At 36.8% G+C, this 10,058-nt stretch overlaps 1 non-coding gene across 1 annotated transcript; it reads right to left on the bottom strand.

The window, feature by feature from the left end:
- Nucleotides 1-342: 342 nt before the first annotated feature.
- Nucleotides 343-445, bottom strand: LOC116282728 (U6 spliceosomal RNA). Its single transcript, XR_004192309.1, has one exon. It is a non-coding gene; the product is annotated as a U6 spliceosomal RNA (small nuclear RNA).
- Between the last annotated feature and the right edge of the window lie 9,613 nt (nt 446-10,058).

Here is a 10,058-nt window from a genome sequence, read left to right as displayed (position 1 = left end):
CCAGAATGCAGAAAAATTCTTACTCCGTAGTTTTTGTGCTTTGTGGCAATTGCCAATCTAACATCCTTCTTTCTTAATAACAGTGCCCTTATTTCGGGAATGAGTCTGGGACAGAAACATGCCCAGCAAAAGTACTTAGCTCTCCAGTCATCTTCGAGATTTTTTTTTTTCACTGAGATATAATTGACACAAAACATTGTGTAAGTTTAAGGTGTATAATGTGTTGATTTGATACATTTATATAATGCAACATGAATACCACCATAGTGTTAGTTAACACTTCTATCATGCAACATAAATATCATTTCTTCTTTGTGGTGAGAACATTTAAGAGCTGGTCCCAAAAATATGGAACGTTTCACAAATTTGTATGTCACCCTTGCACAGGGAGCATGCTTATCTTCTATCATTCTAATTTTAGTATATGTGCTGTTTAAGCAAGCACACGTCATCTTCGTATCAAGGGAAAGCCTGTCAAAAGTCTAGCTATGCTTCTATGTGGTGTTACTGTCTCAGCATCCACTTTGGCCAAGCAACCAAACAGCCTTAAACCGACACTAGCACCCTCTTGCAAGCGCGTGCCCTAAGACAGCAGCTACAGCTACAAATGTAATTTGCTGATATGACTTCCCCAACAGCCCTTATGATAACAATCTCCCGCCTCCCAGCACCTGTATACCTTATGCTCTCCTTAGATAAGACCTCTGTGGGGTTTTTGGTTTGAATTGACCGGTCCAGCCCTAGGCCAGGAGCTCCAAAGCACTCTACCTGTAGACCTAACAAAGGCAAGTGCCCCAGGTCCTGCCTCTCTCCATCTGTCTGCAGTCTGCATTGCCCTCGTCCTGTGGCCCCTCAAGGTGTGCTGTGGACTTCCTCTAGGACCCGCGAGTAACAAACTTCTCTATTTCAGTTTCTCTTATGATCATTTGTTGAACCACGGCTCACTGTCTGCCACCCTGTGCCCCCTTTAACTAATGTTCATTTCACGAAGTTATAACAAAGCCTCATGACACACTTACAGCCAAGAGGTAAATGGATGTTATTCAGTGGTTCTTTCAGGAAAAGATTTTAAGGACATCAGCTCATCAGTGTATGTTTTACAGTTTGCTCTTTTATGACAGACTTGGCTTGCAGGTGGAACAGCCAGGCATCTCATGTTTCTGAGACAAAAAGCACAATAACAGAACATTTCATGTTAAGAGTGTTGGAGTAGAAACATGGAGAGAACTTGAGTTTCTGATACCATTGCTGATTTGTCAGATCAATCCTGAACTATCTATCCATCTTAGGACTTCTTATTTGTGAGACAAGTCCTGATACTTAAAGAAGGATAAACCACTCTAAACAAAGGACCTTGCTTAGAATCAGAAGACCTAAAATACTATGCCTTTAACAACTGTAGAATCATTTAAAACATGGTGAGAGCAACATCAGATCAATCTCGGAACAGTATGTATATTCCATTTCTAGTCTATAATGACTAAATGATTAAACTATGTTGTCTCAGAAATTACATCTTCCTGGCACTTGTTCTTTTTATAAAGTTGTATCATTTGCTTGAATAAATGATACAAACAGACGGGAAAAATGCAAAAGTTATAAAAGATTTTTTCAGTAAAAGGTAACTCCCCCTGCCTCTCAGAGTCAACCATCGTTGCCAGTTTTTTGAGAGTCAATCCTTGAATTTGCAAATGTGTATATGGAAAAGTTTCAAGAAGGGAATAATGAAAAGTGCCAGTACTGAGAGAGTGGATAAGGTGATGGCAGAAAGACACTTCATTGGCTTTGGAAACCTGAAAGTTGTTAGTGATTCTGACAAGAAGAGTTTCAAGAGAGTGTTGACAGCAGACATCAGATCAGAGAGTGTTGGAAAAAAGCAGAGTTGGTTTCTGGACTGCTTGGAGCAAGTGATTAACTGAAAACTTGTATTCACTGAAAATATTATATTTTCAATATATATTACAATTATATATACAATTATATTTTAACAGTGATATGTTATTGTGAAATTAAATAATCATAATCCATTTAAAAAAGTTCGTCAAGTTTTTCCACAGAGGGCAAATCAAGAAATTACTCTTAGAATGTCAATGAGCTTGTGAGAAAAATAACATTTAAACAATTCAAAAATTAAAACCATATTTCTTTTCTAACCAGTAAAAATTATTTTATATATATATATATATATATATATATAAAGACTATAAATTAAAACATTGATACTTCACCAGGCCTTTTTCATTGGATTTTTCTGTTTCTCATTTTGCATGTTATTTGTCATCCAATTCTCTCTCATGGTTTCAACTACCTACTGCCCTCTGAAACTATCTCTGGTCTATCTCCCTCTTATGAAACAGATCTATACTGAGAATTTTCTGGTACTATGTTTATATGCCAATAAACTCAATATGTTTAAAATTGAACTTGTTTTCCCCTTCAGATCTTGGGTTTCATCCCTATTCCATAGCTCCCTAGTTCCATCCAGTTGACCAAGTCAGGAACCTGGGAGCGAACTCTGACCTTTCCTTTCCTTTCCTTTCACCCCACTTATCCAATAGTAATCGCCAAGTTGCGTTAACTTTACTTCCTTAATATTTCTCAAGTCAGTCTTGTATAAATATTCAGGGCTCAAATTTTTATTAATAGCTGGACTAAGGGCTTCTTCATTTCTGACCTGAATATTGTCAAGCATTTCCATTATATGACTTTTAAAATCATCCTTTAACACTGTTGCCCAAATGGGTTCTCTATGACTTAACACCAATCAGGTACTTATCTTCTCAGAAGACGTCTTTGTTTCCAGACGTCTTTGTTTCCAAATCCCCTGGCATGACAGGCCAGCCCCTTCACCGTCTGGTTCCTCATCATGAATTGATCTCCCATGACCTTTCAGTCTGGACACGTGCCCACCGTTTCATTCCTCCACACTTTTTCAACGGCTCAGCAGACGCTTTTCTACTCTTGCTGCACTGCTGGTTAAATATTTTGAACGTAATCCTTGGAGGTAGCAATAAATCCCTCAGGAGAAATGTATGGGTTTAATAGCATAATGCATGTTGTAAAAGCTTTGTAAATGCAAAAAGACGATGGAAATATGTTGGTTCTTTTTACTAAAATTTTGATGAGTGTATTAAGTCAGAACTGCCCATAGTTAAGCATTTTTCAATAGGTTCCTTTAGGAAGAGTTTACACTCTTTAGGTCAAAGGTCCCATATTTATAGCATGTCTAATGTGAACAACCACCAGTTCAAATAGCCTTAGTCCGTGAGACAAGAGTCAGCATTAAGCTCAGATACCTGAACCTCATTGAAACTCTACCTCTCCACAAGGGCCTCTTGCTTTTTCAAAACTAACTGGTTCGAAAAAGGATTCTGAGGTAGACCAGCCATGAAAATAGTTTCCAGAGCTTCTGAGAATTCGAACATTTACCAAAATCTTTACAGATCCAGCAACAGGTCAGGCTTATAAAACTTTCCATTTCTCTCTATTTTGGAGGGCAACAGAGAGGGTGTGGGTCCAGTTTCACATACACTTGGTATCATTAAATACCCCCCTCCACTGCCACAAATTGCATTAATACCCTGTCTTCTCTCTTGTTCTGTTTAGAGGCATGTGAAACATGTAAAATGGTTACATAGACCAGGAAAACCAAGTGGATTTGAGCCACGGGGTTTGGGGTGTTTTTCAGTAAAGATCAGATGAAGAAGCAGTTGAAACACTGGCAAAAATGTCTTTCTGAAATGCTACTTTTAGATATGAAATAATCTAAATGGTCTCTAGGTGTTTATTCCTTAGTACAAAATACTATTTCTATAAAATTCTTTCGTGAGTATTTTAGAACCCAAGAATTTTTTAAGGTCTGTTTAGACATGTTGAACACGGGAAGAATTAATTTTAATTATAGAAATATAATCTCTTTGAAAGTTAATATCAAAGTCTAAATGCAGCCATGATATTCCTGGATTAGTTTTAAGCACAAAATAAAAATAAGATTAAACTTCTCTAAAAAAATAAAGCCATATCTTAGCAGCATAAAATTATAGAATTTACATCTTCTTGAATTGATATTTGTTGCTCTTCCCTAAGGGAAGATTTTGACTATTTCATATCTCAGTATCAGAAACAAATCCAGTTTTGGGTGTGACAAATCATGTTTTGATTAAAAAAAAAAAACTTTATTTGTAGACATTAAAATAACTAGCTTTTTAAAATCAGACTGTTCATGCTGCTCAACGAGAATTGAGGCCAAGTAGACAAAAAGGTGGAATGATATTAATATTAAATGGAATAAATGTTTTGGTAATAATTGTCTAATCATGAGTTAAGTGAACTGACATTAAAAATGACGAATTATTCCATAAGCCTTGCTTTCATCCTGGAAGTGTTCTATTGATATTCATGGGGGAGCTTACAGAATTCCACACATACTTATGGAAAATGATATTGAATATAAGATAGTCCACATTTCCCAGAGAGCCACTTAAAAAAAAAGTTAGAATTGGCCAAGATGGTGGAGTAGAAAAATCTTGCAGGGCACTTCAGCCAGACACCCCAGGACCTAACTCCACCCAGCAGTGGGAAGACACCAGCCCCAGCATCCCTGTCTCTGCCCACCAGTGGGTCTGCTTTAGCCTCAAGACCAGCCTCACCCAACTACGAGTGGTCATCAGCCATAAGATAATGGCATTCCCAAAGCTTGAAGACCTAGCCCAACCTCTAGGGGCCAGTATGAGCCCTGGTACCAGCTGGGTCTTCGCCCTGCCCACAAGCCGGGAAACACAGGCTTCGGGACACCGCAGACCCCACAGCCAGCAGCGTGCTGATGGGTACATGCATGTCCCCCACGGTAAAGCTAACAGCATGCTAATGAGTAGATCTTTTGTTCTTCTAAGACATGTAAACCTACACAGAACAAATGCTGATTCTCTTACACAGCATTCATAGAAGCACTGGGGCCTGGGAAATAATTAACCCTTCAGTGCTTTTGTACTAAATATGCCACATTTTCCCATAAACTAAATGGAAATTTAATATTCTCAGGATAAACCATCCTTGCATGATTCCTCTTGATGATGTGTTTCAAAATATATAACAAGCTAGAAACTGGTCACATAAAAATGAAGTCATGAAAGAGTAGTACAAAGATAACTATACACTAGGTGCTAAGGACTAAAGAATATAAATTATTGCACAAATATTATGAAAGAGGTTTTAAAAGACAAGTGTAAGTATTTCAATTACATTCTTTATTTACTTCCTTTTCAGTTATGATTTAGTGTCATAATGGTCACAATATTTTTTTTTAATTGAGGTAGAGTCCGTGTACGATGTTGTGTCAACTTCTGGTGTACAGAACAGTGTCATACATGGATACACATATATTTATTTTCATATTCTTTTTCACCATAAGCTACTACAAGATACTGAATATATTTCCCTGTGCTGTACAGTATGAACTTATTCATCTATTTTTTATATACAATATTTTTAGTGATCTTTCAATTCCTGAATACTACTCTGTAGTGTACACTTATTTTACTAATACAAATATGAGTCATTTTCACAGATTTGTTAAACTTTCTCTTTTACATTTTGCTTTTGTAAGCGTCAGGATCAGTGCAAAATTGATTCATGTGATTAAAGTTTGTCAATACAGAGAATGGTCAAATATAGCAGCATAAAACAACAGAAGGCACATGGTATTTGGAATCAGATAGACAGAGATCCAACATCAAGCTGCACCGTTTAATAGCAGAGCTAATGTAGTAAAATTTCTTAGCTGTCTGGCTTCTAGTTCATCCATCTGTGAAGTGCTCACCATAGGCTTGCTGTGAGTATTCAGACCGCACATACACATTACTTAGCACAGGGTGGGAATGCAGTAACTTCTGCCTTTATGATTCACCATAAAGTGTGTTGAGCAAATGCCATGGCTCTACATCCAATTAAGCACGGTTATACGCCTCGTATCTAAGTCAGACGGTACCTACACACAACCTAGTGTTCTGACTGGCAGTTTGGGTCCAAATCCCTCTTTCCCTTTTAGGGAAAAAGCTGAAGAATAGAATAAACTGAGTTGGCAGCACCTGTCACCTGGGTGCTATGGGCTGAATTGTGTTCTTACCCTGCAAAGTCGTGTTTTGAAGTCCTGACCTCCAGCACCTCCGAATGTAGCCTTGTTTGGAGGCAGGTTAAAGAGGTAACTAAGTTACAATGGAGTCTTAGACTGTTCTAATCCAATACAACTCGTGTCCTTATAAGAGGAAATTTTGACACAGGCATAGAGGGAAGACAAAGTGAAGTTACCAGGAGAAGGCAGCCGTCTTCAAGCCAAGAAGAAAGTCCTTAGAAGAAACCAATCTTGTAGAGACCTTGATCCCTGTTCTAGCCTCCAGCATAGTGAAAAAAAATAAATTTGTGCTGCCTGAGTTCCCTGGTCTGCAGCAGTTTGGTATGGCAGCCCTAGCAAATGAATGCACCGAGTAAAACCTTTTTCGCCTTGTGGAGATAGATCCAATCTTTGTGTCTTCCGGTAAGCCATTTTCAGAGTTTTAATTTCATTAAGTTCAGATTTTGAAAGTAATGTTTTTCTTACCCATAGTTATGAAAAGACTTAGAATTATACCTCTTCCTATTGAAAAAAGTACGTATCTAAAGAAGCTTTGTTCTTATTTAAGGCCTCCAACGGGCAACATGACTCAGATGCAAAACTGAAAGTTCCTGGAAAGCATAGATGTGGGTGGTGGTGTCTCAAGGTAGGCTTTTTAATGCTGAGCTGGAAGTAAGAATAGAATTCTTGTACTTTTATTGTGAAACTGGAGAGAGCATATTAATAGAAAAATCTTGAAATCATTATGAGGTGAGAGATATCCCTTTTTCTGTCTTTTATAGAGTAGCATAAAATATTAATTTATTTCCCTGTGGTGAAGCTTTCAAACACATGAAATCACTTTTCGCTGCAAAAGTGCAGTTGACAGACCTATTTCTATGTGCAGCATTTTTTGTCTTTACTATTGAGAATATTGCTTAGTCGAAGTTTATAATCGCTGTTTCCAGGTAAATCAAAACCAAATAAATGAAAAAAATAAAATGTAACACTGTTCCAATTTAATGGTAGATATGGCAGAGTCAGGTTCCATAATCACATTCTAGACTCTGTTTTCCTTTCATGTTGATTTAAAAAAATGAATTTATGAAGTTCTCCAAACAAATAGCTCTTGATAACAGCTCTACATAAAAGTCATGACTATACAACAATGAATTCTAATTTGTATGCCCTAAAATCAGTTTCTTCTCAATTACTGTAACTCAGTATTATGGCCCCATGACTAGCATTTGTGCTTATGTAAATGGAAGTGTCTGAATCTATCAATCCCATATCCAGCCATGTCATTGTACCTGGCTAGAGGAAGCTTCCTTTTCCCCCCATCTGATCCCCACATTCCTTACAGGAGATCAGAAATTCACCTCTGTGCCCAGGGACTCCAGGCAGCATTTAGGACTGAAATAAGGGTGGCAAACTGAAAACAGGGAAGTGGGGTTCACATTTCCATGAGGAACAGTGAGTATCTCAGCCTCCTTCTCACAGCTGCTGCCAGACAACTGGAACTGTGCACAGGAGCCTGGGGCATTCTTTTTTTGGAAATTGGACTACCTGAGATAGAGAGAAAAAGGGAACCTCAAGGAAATAATGGCAAGGCATGAAGAAGAAGAAAAAATTCAAAATGGGAAAAGCCTCTTGATAATATCCTTGGAACATAAAAGAAGATGTTATGCCCATAACACTTGAACAGGGATGAACAAAAAAGAAACAATACCAGGCAAGAAAGAGCAATAGCTCTAAAAATATAATGAACGAGTGTTTCAGTAGAAAAAGTAAACTGTAAAGTCAAGAAAATCACCAACAAAGGTCAAGAAAATGTAGGAAAATTAGAAAATTCTATCAAGAGAGGCAACATCTGAATTCTAGGGCTCAAAGATATAAGTGCTTGTATTGAAAGAACCTCAGAGTGCCTACCTCAGTGGTTGAAAAAAACATCCCGCCCGAGTCATTCTTTATTATTGTCCTTGAAAAGGGCTATTATGTGGGCTTCCATTTATTGGTGCTTGAAAAATAGCTCTATTTGAAGCTGTTGCTATTGCAGAAGGGAACACAGAGTAATTTTTAAATATTCTAAGTCCAAATAGTCTTTAATATTCCAAGCACTGCTTAATGCCTTTTAATATCTGAAGAGTTTATTGATAATTTTGTGCCTTTCCTGATAATTCCGGTATTTAGTACAAAGTAAGACTTTAACTTCTGTAATTACAGATAAGCTTTTAAACCCTCTACTAAGATCATTTCAATATGCTTTTGAGATGTTGCAGCTAGCTGTTGAAAATAATTAAAGTCACAGGCAATATGTAAAACAGATAGTAAATAAAGCAAAACATTGAAGGGGAAAGTGATTTTCCTTTGACCTTGTAAATCTAACATATGAAAATGAGAAAATTGGACATCTGTTCAAAAGCAACAAATTACCACTTCTCTGTCCACAATCTCAAATGAATTAAGGATGCTAACATAATCAAAATATATTTGGGCTAAATTACAAAACCACTCTCCAGAAAATAGTTTTTTCTGTGATTAGAAAAATATAAAAAGTTTCTTAATCTCTGAAACAAACCCTGGGCATAATGTCAGTGGAGACAGATATTAATCAGTGATAGCTAAGGATGAAACGAAAGTGAATACTTATTCCAAATGTAATTCAAAAATCCTCAAATGTATAATTAGTATGCAAACTATTATACAGACATAAAAAATATTTGAAATCTTAAAAGCATAGAACCCAAAATCACAAGATAACCAAATGTTAACAGTGAACTATTCTCTAAAATTCTAGGTATAAACATTAAAATCTGTCTTCTATCACTAAAAAAGTATTAATAAATGATCACTTTTTTCTGTTCTACCCTATAATATTCAAGAACATTGACTTTTAATTAATTAATTAATTAATTTTTAAAAATTGAAGTATAGTCAGTTTACAATGTCATGTCAATTTCTGGTGTACAGCACAATGCTTCAGCCATACATGAATATACATATATTCATTTTCATATTCTTTTTCACCATAAGCTACTATAAGATATCAACTATATACTTATCCCTGTGCTATACAAGGAGCAAGTATAAACTTGTTTATCTATTTTATATCTACCAGTCAGTATCTGCAAATCTCGAACTCCTAATATATCCCTTCCCACTCCCTTCCCCCTCTGGTAACCATAAGTTTGTTTTCTATGTCTGTGAGTCTGTTTCTGTTTTATATATAAATTGATTTGTCTTTTTTTTTTTTGATTCCACATATGAGTGATATCATATGGTATTTTTCTTTGTCTTTCTGGCTTCTTCATTTAGAATGACAATCTCCAGGTCCACCCATGTTGCTGTAAATGGCATTATTTTATTATTTTTTATGGCTGAGTAGTATTCCATTGTATAAATATATCACAATTTCTTTATCCAGTCATCTGTCAATGGACATTTAGGTTGTTTCCATGTCTTGACTATCGTAAATAGTGCTGCTATGAACATTGGGGTGCAGGTGTCTTTCTGAATTAAGGTTCCCTCTGGATATATGCCCAAGAGTGGGATTGCTGGATCATATAGTAAGTCTATTTTTAGTTTTCTGAGGAATCTCCGTACTGTTTCCCACAACGGCTGCACCAAACTACATTCCCACCAGCAGTGGAGGAGGGTTCCCTTTTCTCTGCACCCTCTCCACCATTTATCATTTGTGGACTTTTGAATGATGGCCATTCTGACTGGTGTGAGATGCTGCCTCACTGTAGTTTTGATTTGCATTTCTTTGATAATTAGCAATACTGAGCATTTTTTCATGTGCCTGTTGGCCATTCATAGAACATTGATTTTTAGAATGGAGCTTGGCCCACCACAGCTTGAAGACCATTTCCAGCCATGTCCGTTTGCTTACTGCTGTCTAACAACTGATTTCTTTCCATCCTGCTACAGTGGAGTTGAGTAGTGGTGACAGAGGCCATATGATCCATAA

Source organism: Vicugna pacos, chromosome 12, assembly GCF_048564905.1.
Source record: "Vicugna pacos chromosome 12, VicPac4, whole genome shotgun sequence".
Classification (NCBI taxonomy): Eukaryota; Metazoa; Chordata; class Mammalia; order Artiodactyla; family Camelidae; genus Vicugna; species Vicugna pacos.
The sequence above is the reverse complement of the archived record's forward strand: the minus strand, read 5'-3'. Positions and strand labels throughout refer to the sequence as shown.